We start from the raw sequence: 12,347 nt of genomic DNA on the forward strand, positions 1-12,347 counted from the left end.
ACCCCTTTCTTACATGTTATACAAAAATGGACTCAAGATGGATTAAAGGCTTAAATGTAAAACTCAAAACTATGAAAACACTCCAAGACAACCTAGGCAATATCATTCAGCATGTAGGCACAGGCAAAGATTTCGTAATAAAGACACCAAAAGTAATTGCAACAAAAGCAAAAGTTGACAAATGGGATCTAATTAAACTAAAGAGCTTGTGCACAGCAAAGGAAACTATCAACAGAATAAACAGACAACCTACAGAACAGGAGAACATTTTTGCAAACTACACATCCAACGAAGGTCTAATATTCAGCATCTGTAAAATCGAAACAAATTTACAAGAAGAAAAAACAAACAACCCCTTACAAAAGTGGGCAAAAAACATGAACAGACATTTTTCAAAAGACATGCATGCATCCAACAATCATATAAAAAAACCTCAACATTGCTGATTATTAGAGAATTGCAAATCAAAACCACAATAATATACCCTCTCACAACAGTCAGAATAATTGTAATTAAAAAGTAACAGATGCTAATGAGGTTGTGGAGAAAAATGAATGCTTATACAATGTTGGTGAAAGTGTAAATTAGTTCAACTGTTGTGGAAGACAGCGTGACAGTTCCTCAAAGCTCTAAAGAACAAAACATCATTCAACTCATCAATCCCATTACTGGGTATATTCCTAAGGGAATATAAATTGTTCTATCATAAAGACACACACATGCATATGTTCATTGCAGCACTATTCGCAATAGCAAAGACATGGAATCAACCTAAATGTCCATCAGTGCTATACTGGATAAAGAAAATGTGGTACATGTAGACCATAGAATACTATGCAGTCATAAAGAAGCCAAGATCATGTTCTTTCCAGGAACATGGATGGATGTGGAGGCCATTATCCTTAGGAAACTAACACAGAAACAGAAAACCAAATACCTCATGTTCTCATTCATAAGTGGGAACTAAATGAATATGAACAAGTGGACACATAGAGGGGAACAACACATACTGGGGACTATCAGAAGGTGAAGAGTGAGAGGAGGTAGAGGATCAGGAAAAATAACTAATGGGTACTAGGCTTAATACCTGAGTGATGAAATAATCTGTACAACAAACCCCCATGACACAATTTACCTATATAACAAACCTGCACATGTACCCCTGAACTTGAAAGTTAAATAAAAAAAAATTCTTTAAAAATCCATATTATGTCCAGTACCATGGAATCTGTCCATTGAAATGGATGCTTAACATTAAAGGTCCAATTAAAGTATTTCCAGAACTTAAAAAATATATATATATATTTTTGCAGTTAAGTTCTATAGCAGAAAAAAACAAATACAGTTAAATTTTAATACATACAATGAAATAATATATTTATAGCATTATTTGAAACATACCATTGTCTAATAAATTATTAATAATTGTATAAGAGATTTTAGCTGTTCTTGCACCCAGTGTCAGATTTTTAAATAAGCACTTTTTAGATTAATAAATAATATTGAAGGAATGTCTGTAAGAATTTATTATCAGAATTAATATAAATGATTTCTGTCACTTCCATGCTCATAAAATTAAGAAACTCTCAAATGCCAATTCTAATTAAATATCAAAAATCACCCATAAAAATGCCATAGCTTGGAAATTGGGAACTTACTGTATTTTATAGCAAAAAATGTAGAAGCTCCTCTTTAAAATCAAAATGAGGCCTGGCACAGTGGCTCATGCCTGTAATCCCAGCACTTCGGGAGGCCAAGGTGGGAAGATCAGGAGGTCAGGATTTCAAGACCCGCCTGGCCAACATGGTGAAACCCTGTCTCTACTGAAAATACAAAAAATTAGCTGGGCGTGGTGGCGCATGCCTATAATCCCAGCTAGTCAAGAGGCCGAGGCAGGAGAATCGCTTGAACCTGAGAGACAGGTTACAGTGAGCTGAGACCGTGCCACTGCATGCCAGCCTGAGCAACAGAGAGAGACTTAATCTCAAAAAAAAAAAAAAATCAAAATGAAATATACTGTACTTATTCCAGAGTATATTTAAAGAGCAATAAAATAAAGCAATATGAAAGCAAATAAATTAGGAAGTCAAAACAAGACGATCTGGACATTATATGGAATTATGTGTCTATTTGTTATTTTAGCTCATTCAGAATATAGTGGTGTAGGCATTTTCTAGAAGCTATATATAATCCAACAGTATGTTTCTGTTATTTTCTTGAACTAAATGAGATATGCTATTAGATGAACAATAATGACTTACTTTATATAATGGCTCAAATATAATTTTATATGATACTATGTCTGAACACAGTGTACAAAATCTGCATAGGTAAAAATGATGCAGCTTAATTTTAAGTAATGAAGCAAAGCTAACTGTTTTCTGCTCAGATCAAAGTTATTTTTCTTTAAATGCATTAAACATAAAGGAAATATTAGTTGGACTTGGTAAACAACAATTGATAGTGATCATTGAAACCATCCAATCACCTACCCATATACTATATTACCGTATATGCCATTTATCATACAGGAAATTTCATCAAAATGCTACACTGTGTAAAATAAAACATGCTGCCTGATTTCTTTAGGGCCCTTAATCTTTATGGAAGAATTTCAACCTAAACCGAAATTTAGAAAATGAATTCTGATGAAACTTGAAAAATTATGAAATATTGCAGTCTCCCTAATCAGGAACTGGTGATAGACACTTGGTTACCAACTGGCTTCCTACGGGCCAGGGCTGACAGGAAAGGCAAAGCAAACATTTGGTGCCCTATCTATATAATAGAGCTGATTTGGCCGGGCGCGGTGGCTCACGCCTGTAATCCCAGCACTTTGGGAGGCCGAGGCGGGTGGATCACGAGGTCAAGAGATCGAGACCATCCTGGTCAACATGGTGAAACCCCGTCTCTACTAAAAATACAAAAAATTAGCTGGGCATGGTGGCGCGTGCCTGTAATCCCAGCTACTCAGGAGGCTGAGACAGGAGAATTGCCTGAACCCAGGAGGCGGAGGTTGCGGTGAGCCGAGATCTTGCCATTGCACTCCAGCCTGGGTAACAAGAGCGAAACTCCGTCTCAAGAAAAAAGAAAAAAAAAAAATAGAGCTGATTTTACAACTCAGATTGTTACTCATCTTTCAGTAGGCTGGGAAGAAAAACAAGGAAATATGCCTTTCTTTTTTAATGTTAAGAAAGATTAAAATTGTATGTATTTACCATGTAGGACATGATGCTTTGAAGTATGCATACATTGTGGAATGACTACATCTAGATAATTAGCATACGTGCTACTGCACGTTTTCGTCATTTTTGTGGTTGAAACACTTAACATCTGTCTTAGCATTTCTCTGGAGTACAATATGTTATTAAGTATAATTCACCGTGTAAAGTAGATCCACTGAACTTATTCCTTCTATCCACCTGAAATTTTATATCCTTTGATTAACATATATGCAGCCCTCCCTGATTTCAACCACCCCAGCCTCTGGTCACCATGATTCTACTCTCTGTTTCTTTAAGTTTCATCATTTTAGCTTCCACATGTAAGTGAGAATTGTGGTATTTGATTTTGTGCACCTGGCTTATTTCACTTAGCATAACGTCCTGTAGGTTCATTCATGTTGTTACAAATGACAGGATTTCCTTCATTTTATGGCTGGATAGTACTCCATTGTGTATATTTACCACATTTTTAAAATCCATTCATCCATTGATGGGCACTTAGCTTGATTCCATATCTTCCTATTGTGAATAATGCCAAAATAAACATGGGAGTGCAAAAATACTGGTTTCACTTATTTTGAGTATAGATCCAGTAAGAAAATTGCTGAATCACATGGTAGTTCTATGTTTGTCTGAAGAACCTCTGTACTGCATTCCATGATGGCTGTACTAATTACATTCCCAAAATGCACAAGGGTCCCCTTTACTTCACATCCTCACCAACACGTAGCTTTTGTATTTTTGATAATAGCCATTCTAACAGGTGTGAGGAGATACCTTGTGGTTTTGACTTGCATTCCCCTGATTAGTGTGATGTTGAGCATTTTTTCAGACACCAGTTGGTCATTTGTATGTTTTCTTCTGAGGAATGACTATTCAAGTTCTTTGTCCATTTTCAATTTTTTTTTTTTTTTTGCATTTTCCTGAAGGGTTTTATTCATAAATTCTTTGTCTAGGACAGTGACTAGAAGAGTTTTTCTTAGGTTTTCTTCTAGAATTTTTGAGACACAATCTTGCTCTGTTACCATGTTGGAATGCAGTGGCACGATCTCAGCTCACTGCAACCGCCGCCTCCCAGGTTCAAGTGGATTTTTCTGCCTCAGCCTCCTGAGTAGCTGGGACTACAGGCATACACCACCATGCCCAGCTAATTTTTGTATATTTAGTAGGGATGAGGTTTCACCATGTTGGCCAGGATGGTCTTGATCTCTCGACCTCGGGATCTACCCACCTCAGCCTCCCAAAGCGCTGGGATTATAGGTGTGAGCCACTGCACCCAGCCTCAAATTTTTTTGTTTCTTGCTGGTGAGTTGTTTGAATTCTCTATATATTTTGGATGCTAGCACCTTGTCAGATGTATGGTTTGCAGATATTTTCTCCCATTCTGTAAGTTGTCTCTCCACTCTGTTCACTGTATCCTTTGCTGTGCAGAAGCTTCTCAGTTTGCTGTAATCTCATTTGTCTATATTTGCTTTTGTTGTCTGTGCTTTTGGGGTTAAATCCAACATGTCATTGCCCAGAACAATGTCATGGAGCTCAGGAGTTCGAGACCAGCCTGGGCAACATAGACCCCGTCTCTACATACAAAAAAATTTTTAAAGCCATGTGTGGCGGCATATGCCTGTAGTTCCAGCTACTCAGGAGGCTGAGGCAGGAGGATCACTTGAGGCAGGGAGGTGGAGGCTGCAGTAAGTCATGATCATGCCACTGCACTCCAGACTGGGTGACAGAGACTGTCTCAAGGGAAAAAAATAAGCATGTCATCTGCAAATGGACAATTCAATGTTTTTCTTTCCAATTTGGATGCCTCTTGTTTCTGTTGCCTGATTGTTCTAAGACCTCCAGTATTATACTGAATAGAAGTGGTGAGAGTGGGCATCCTTGTCTTGTTCTGGATCTTTATCTGTTGATTATGATACTAGCTGTGGCTCTGTCATATGCGGCCTTTATTGTGTAGTTGCACATTCTTTATATACCTAATTAGTTGCAAGTTTTTATCATTAAAAGATGATGAATTTGTCAAATGCTTTTTTCTGCATATATTTGAATGCTCACAGAGTCATGTGGTTTGATCTCTGTCCCTACCCAAACCTCAGGTTCAATTGTAATCCCCAGTGTTGGAGATAGGGCCTTGTGGGAGGTGGTTGGGTCATGGGGGCAGTTTCTCATGGTTTAACGCCATCTGCCTTGGTGTTTTCATGGCAGTAGCGAGTTATCATGAGATCATGTTTAAAGGTGGTGAGCAGCTCCCCTCCCTCCTGCTCCAGCCATGTGAAGTGCCAGTTTCCCCTTCACCATCCACCATCACTGAAGCTGAGCAGAGGCTGCCACGCTTCCTGTACACCCTGTGGAACCATGAGCCAGTTAAACCTCTTTATTTTTGCCTGAGTAGTGGGATTACAGGTGCCTACCACCATACCTGCCTGATTTTTAAAAATTTTTAGTAGACATAGGGTTTTACCACGTTAGCCAGGCTGGTCTCAAACTCCTGATCTTAGGTGATCTACCCACCTTGGCCTCCCAAAGTGCTGGGATTACAGGCATGAGTCACTGTGTCCAGCCTAAACCTCTTTTCTTTGCAAATTAACCAGTCTCAGGCATTTCTTTATAACAATGCAAGAATGATCTAGTACCAAAAATTGGTATTGGGAGTGGGACATTGTTATGAGGATGCCTTAAATATGGAAGCAGCTTTGGAACTGGGTAATGGTCAGAGGCTGTAATAGTTTGGAAGGCTCAGGAGACAGGGAGATGAGAAAACAATTCAAACTCTCTAGAGGCTCGTTAAATTGTGATAGATAAGTCACGTGGACAATGAAGTCCAGGCTGATAGATAGGCATGTGGACTAAAAATGCAGACAGTCATGTGGACAATGAAGTCCAGGCTGAGTAGGTTTCACATGGAGATAAAAAACCTTATTGGGAACTGGAATAAAGGTCACTGTTATATGCTTCAGCAAAGAGACTGGTGGCATTGTGCTTCTGCTCTAAGAACTGGTGGAACTTTCAACTTGAGATAATTTAGGGTATCTTGTGGAAGAAATTTCTAAGCAGCATAGCATTCAAGCATTGATCTAGCTGCTTCTAAAAGTCTATGCTCATATGCCTGAGTAAAGAAATGGCCTGAAACTGGAACTTATATTTAAAAGAGAAGCAGAGCTTAAACATTTGGAAAATTTGCAGACTGGCCATGCAGTAGGTAAGAAGAATCTATTTTCAGGGGAGGTATTACAAGCAGGCTGCAGAAATTTGCCCAAGTAAAGAGGAGCCAATTGCTAACAGACAAGACAATGGGAAAAAGGCCTCAGAAGCATTTCAGAGACCTCTGTGACAGTCCCTCTCATCACAGGCCCGGAGGCCTGGGAAGACTGAATGGTTTTATGGGCCAGGCTCAGGGCCCTGCTGATCGGTGCAGCCTTAAGACATGACGCCCTGCATTTTGGCCACTCCAGCTCCAGCCACGGCTAACAGCAATCAAGGTACGACTCAACTTGGGCTGCTGCTTCAGAAGGTACAAACTATAAGCCCTGGCAACTTCCACCTGGTGTTAAGCCTGCAGGTGCACAGTGAGGCTTAGGAGCCTCTGCCTAGATTTCAGAAAATGTATACAAAATCCAGAGAAACTCTAACTAGGATGGTGTGGAGGGGAGATTTGGGGTTGGAGCCTCCATATAGGGTCCCCACTAGGGCACTGCTGTGAGAGGTGAGCTACCATCCTCCAACCCCAGAATGGTAGAGCCACCTGATACCAGAAAGGAGTCCAAATCCAGACCCCAAGAGAGGGCTCTTGGATCTCATGCAAGGAAGAATTTGAAGCAAAAGTCCACAGTGCAAAACGGAAGCAACTTTATTAAAGGGGTGCAAGAATAGCGGCTCCATAGACAGGGTAGGCTTTTCCAAAAGGAAGAGGAGAAAAGCACCCATCCTAGGTACAAAGCATATTTAAAGCTAGAAATGCTTTTGTTCTCAAGGGACCAGGAGATTCTGGGCCTGTCAAAGCCTGAGTCTGTTTAGGAAATGTCATTAATCTGTTCCCTGAACTGTAGACATCTGGAGGCTAGGAATGCTTGACCTCCTGGGAATGCAGCCCAACAGGACCCAGCTTCATTTTTCTTGGCCCTTATTCAAAATAGAGTCACTCTGGTTTGAATGCTTCTAATATATCCCTCCCACCCTTTTACAAGAAGACCCTTAATCCTAAGGGTTGCAGAAGGATGAAGGTCCGTCTTCTGTAACTTCATGCTGAACAGGGGCGATGATATTTCTACATATCTATTAGGTTCTCTTGTATTCAGGGTAGAAAGCAGCTCAGTCAGAAAGCGTTGGTATGCTAAGTGTCATTTGTACTTCTGTGTTCTGGCAAAAGGTGAAACCTGGAAGATTAAGAGGTGTCCAATGTAAGAAAGTATTGAGTAAGCTTATCCTGTGTTTCTACACAAAGAGTACAACCACAGTATATTCAACAACAGCAAAGCAAAATAAGTAAGATTATCCCAGGTAAACTAACAGGAAGGCTTTCCAAAAACTGGGCAGTTGTTGGAACCAAGTCAATATGGAGGTGACTGACAGTGCATCAATGGCAGAGATATGAGTGTCTAAAGCTTTCTTAGCTGGGGTAATATTGTGTGAATAGTCTGGAGCATGCAACATTTGGTTTTGATCAAAGCACAAGTTCCCCCTTGAGCTGCTGTTAAAATGGCTTTGCCATACAGTTTGTTAAGGCCACCTGCCTAAGCTGAGAGGTGTCCTCAGGAGGGTAAGGGCATGGTGCGTGTTATTCAAAGCTGCAGCCGTGTGTGTGCGGCCAAGGCTTCAACATTGATTGTGGCTGCCTGTGACGAAAGTTTAGCCATCTGGTAGAAGCAGATGGCTTCTAGAGTGAGCCTTTACAGTTTCCCAGTTAGATGGAAGACAGTCCAATTTGGTGAAGATACACCCCAGAGGATAAAGATGACCCCATGTACACCTTCCAGTCCATAAGATATGTATGACCAGCTGAGTTCCACAAGGCCCTAACAACCTCAAAAAAGAAGAAGAGACACTGATTTTCTGTGAATTACATTGCCATCTCATCCACATTTTGTCTGTTAATAGAAGGGTCTTACTCAAATTTTGGGAAAATCAGCAGCTAATAAATTATTTAAGCTGTGTGTCCATGCCTCCTCTGCCTTGTATTAAAAGAGAAAGCTGAGACCGTTGGCTACTGGTACTTGGCCTTCCACAGGTGCAATGACTGGAAAAGACTTAACCTGAAAGAAACATTACTCACAGTTTTCATTTTTATTTATTTACTTTTTACTGTGTAAAAAACTGTGGTCATTATTTTAAAGTAGTAGCATTTCCAAATGGAAATGGGAGAGGCTGGGCTTCCGTAGAGTCAGATAATCAGTTAAACGTCCTCAGAGGTTAAGAACTAACTAGCTGCTGCTTGACGGAAGGGGAACTATTCCTGCCACAGGCTTCTGAGAGCTGTTCCTTCCAGAGGTCCTTTTAAAGATGAATTTGTATAATATGGGGAGTCTCAAAATCCCAATTTTACAGTCAATACTAAATCCCATTTCCTAGGGTCTGCTCCTTTGAGGTGCTCCATCTGGTATGGTCAGGAAGTGTGACACCTAAGGCTGGTGCCTCAAATCCACTTCTGTGGGTTTTGCTTACTCATGGGGTGACTATCTGATAGAGAAATGTAGCTCACTGAGAGGCTGAATGGGCTGCATGTTTTCTGCACAGCTCTCTGCAAATATCTTTCTTGGCTGGCTTTTGAAAATACCAAGTGGCCATGAGTTTGAGGTGATAAAACTCCCTCTTCAGCAGCTCCCGTGTTGTGGTCATGTGTCAAGTACTCTTTGCAGCTGGTGAAGGCAGAATCAGGATTGGAATATATGTTAAACAAAGGCTGAATCTAAACACATGCACATCTAGAAGGCTTTTCCAGTTCTCTACAATGGAGCTTCAACAGTGTCTGTTACAAAAAAATTGTCCTCCAAACATTAATTTGTGATCTTCTCCAATACCTGTACAAAGACTGGACTATTTGTCTGTCTTTGACACTTACTGTGTTCCACCAAGAAGGACACCTTCCAAAGCAAGAAACTGTTGGACAAAATCCATAGACTATCTGGGCATGATCCACGTGGCAGCGGTTTACTTCCTGAAGAATGGACTTCACCTTTTATCACCATTCACAATGAGGTCCAAATGGCTGCACAAACATTTTTTAGATCCTAACAGAGAAAGAAAGTCTGAGTTGAAGATTCTAAATTCAATTCTTTTGTCAACTATTTCCTGTATTTCCTTTGTCCAAAAGACTAAGCTAGGGAATACAACGGTATTCCCACCCTTAGGGCTTATGATCCAGAGAAGAATATAGGGAAGGAGAGAGACGATCGCAATACCATCTGCACGGCGGGTGTGAGCAGTCCTGGTGCTACAAGCATGCTACTCATGAGAAACCTGGGAAGAGTAGAGGAAAGCTTCCCAGAAGGAGCCAGCCCAGGGAAGCTGAGGACAAGCAGTCCAGGCACAGGCGTTCACTCACACTGGTGCAGGCAGGACTCTTCTCTTCCGTAAGGTCCTAATAGCAGACTGAGCACACAAGAGAGTTCCGTAACCCAGGCGGGAGGATAAGCCACGTGTGACTCAGAGGAGAGTGCCCTTTAAGCAAGGGTTACACAAGCAAGATTGATACTTTTGACAGGGGAGCTCTGGCTGTTAAGCTGATATTCACTTAGGATTTGGAAGCCCAGAATTCATGGGCCCATAGAAGACATGAAGAAATATAGCTCAACAGCTGACAAAATCAACTAGTAGCTTCTGGAAGAAGAAGAAAAGTGAATGAGAAGCCAGGCATGGTGGTTCATGCCTGTAATCCCAGCACTTTGGTAGGCCAAGGCAGGTGGATTACGAGGTCAGGAGTTTGAGACCAGCCTGGCCAATATGTAAAACATCATTTCTAGTAAAAATACAGAAACTAGCTGTATGTATAAATTAGGCGTTGTAGTATGCACCTTTAGTCTCAGCTACTTGGGAGGCTGAGGCAGAATAATTGTTTGAACCCAGGAGGTGGAGGTTACAGTGAGCTGAGATCACGCCACTGCACTCAGCCTGGGCAGCAGAGTAAGACTCTGTCTCAAAAAAAAAAAAAAAAAAAGAAAAAAAAAAAAAAAAAAGAGAGAAAATGAAAAATGAATGAGAAAAATCAATACTGTTGTTTCATTATTTACTTTTGTCAGAATATACTTAAAAATAATTTCTTAATATCTACTCAGCTGGTTTCAAAGGAGATTCTCAGTCATAAAAAGAAGAAAATCTGAAGCTAAATGAAAGAATTTACACTGATTCACAGCATCTATTAGCAAAAGTAAGATGTGGACTTTGTCATTCAAATTGTGGATCTTGAAGCACATCCAAGTGAGTGGCTGTTTGAGAGATAAGTAAAACCTTGTCATAATAAACATATTTATGTTACCCTTCCTCCCAAACTTTGTGATCCTTTGGAGAAAAAGAAAACTATAACCTCATGTTCCTCTCCAGGTTTAACAGATAGATTCTCTAGATCCACTAAGAGGAACTTTCTCATTCTGGAACCTAAATAGTGACAGAATCATAATTAAATGCTGACTTACAAAAATGCAGCTCTCACTCAGTGACTCCTGCCTTAGGTTCCTTCCTCATTCACTAGGAGAGGTGAATTTTCCCTGTCTCCTAGTCCATCACAGCCTCAACTCATCCTGTCCCCTTGGAAAGCACCTCTTTTCCATCTTTTTCTTCCATAACAAATCTGATCTCCCACAAACTGCACCCCAATTTCATGTCACTAACACCCTCTCACGCACCTTCATATCACAGAAAAAGGTCAAAGTGTGTGGGTCACTCCTTCTCAACTCCAACCACAGGCTGACGTGCACATTTTTCAGAAGTCAATTCAGCACTTGCTTTTCATATTCAAGACATTGGGGTCTACACTGAGAGCACCAGAGCATACATACACTTCAGGCTAGAGAAACATCCAGCTTTTCAAACTCTCAGCCATGCCATTGTCTGCTCCTCAGGGCACCCTGAAGGGACAGGCAGCACCAGGGCCCTCAGAAGGCAGGGAACTCTCCCAGTCTCAGGAAAGACTAGTTGACGGTGCTCTGACAGAAATTCATAAAATCCATATGTTGATTATCTAAACTTCGATGTTCCCAGCATTTCTCAGAGGTAAGGGCTACTTTGTGGATGAGGCCACGATGGCCACCAAATGCATCATCTAGAAGATGGAGCCAGATGGACTTTCAACTATCTGTCACCATTAAAGTGACATCAGTCTGAATGCAAGACACTGATGGCAGAGGACAGGACTGAGGGGACCTGTATGTCCCTGGGAGCATAAATTTTAACTCTTTCTGCACTTTCTTGGATGTCAACACTTCTCAGAACTGGTGTAGGTTTTGGGCTGTCAACTTCTATGTCAACTCTTGCCACGAAGTCTCCTCCTGAGTCCTGAACCTCTAAAATTAAAAAAGGCCATTCCTTCTGCCAAGTTTTTTCTAGAAAAAACAACAACAACAACAAAAAACGGTTGTTCTTTTAGTTCAGAGACCAGAGAGTTATTGAATTGTACATGGCATGAGCACTTCAACACAATGCCCTTAGGGGCCACACAAAAATGTAGGCAAAAAGATTTTTTAAAGAATTTAAAGAGGACTGGAAATGAGTGCAGAAACAGAAAGAGCAAGAGCACAATCAACTGGTAAGAGATCAATGTAGAGAAAGTATCCCAATAGGTCCTCGGTGGTACTTGCTGTGGTCATGCACATTCACCTAGGTTTGACACAAAACAGCAGGCCCTCTGCCTTATTGTCAGAACATTAGATACTTGACAGATGACTGGAAGCATTCACACTCACTGACAGATGAAATCAGTCTCAAATTTGTAGTGTATTTAGATATACAGAAAAGCAATTTCCAGAAAATATAAACATGATATCTAAAGAGCCAAGTTGCTTCTGGAAAAGAACTGAAATTATCAGAAATTCGGGACCTTATGAGAAAAAAAATTAATATGTACTAGTATTAAGTTTTAAATCTGGGCCGGGCACGGTGGCTCAAGCCTGTAATCCCAGCACTTTGGGAGGCCGA

The sequence above is a fragment of the Cebus imitator genome, unplaced genomic scaffold (genome assembly GCF_001604975.1).
Source record: "Cebus imitator isolate Cc_AM_T3 unplaced genomic scaffold, Cebus_imitator-1.0 Scaffold540, whole genome shotgun sequence".
Lineage (NCBI taxonomy): Eukaryota > Metazoa > Chordata > Mammalia > Primates > Cebidae > Cebus > Cebus imitator.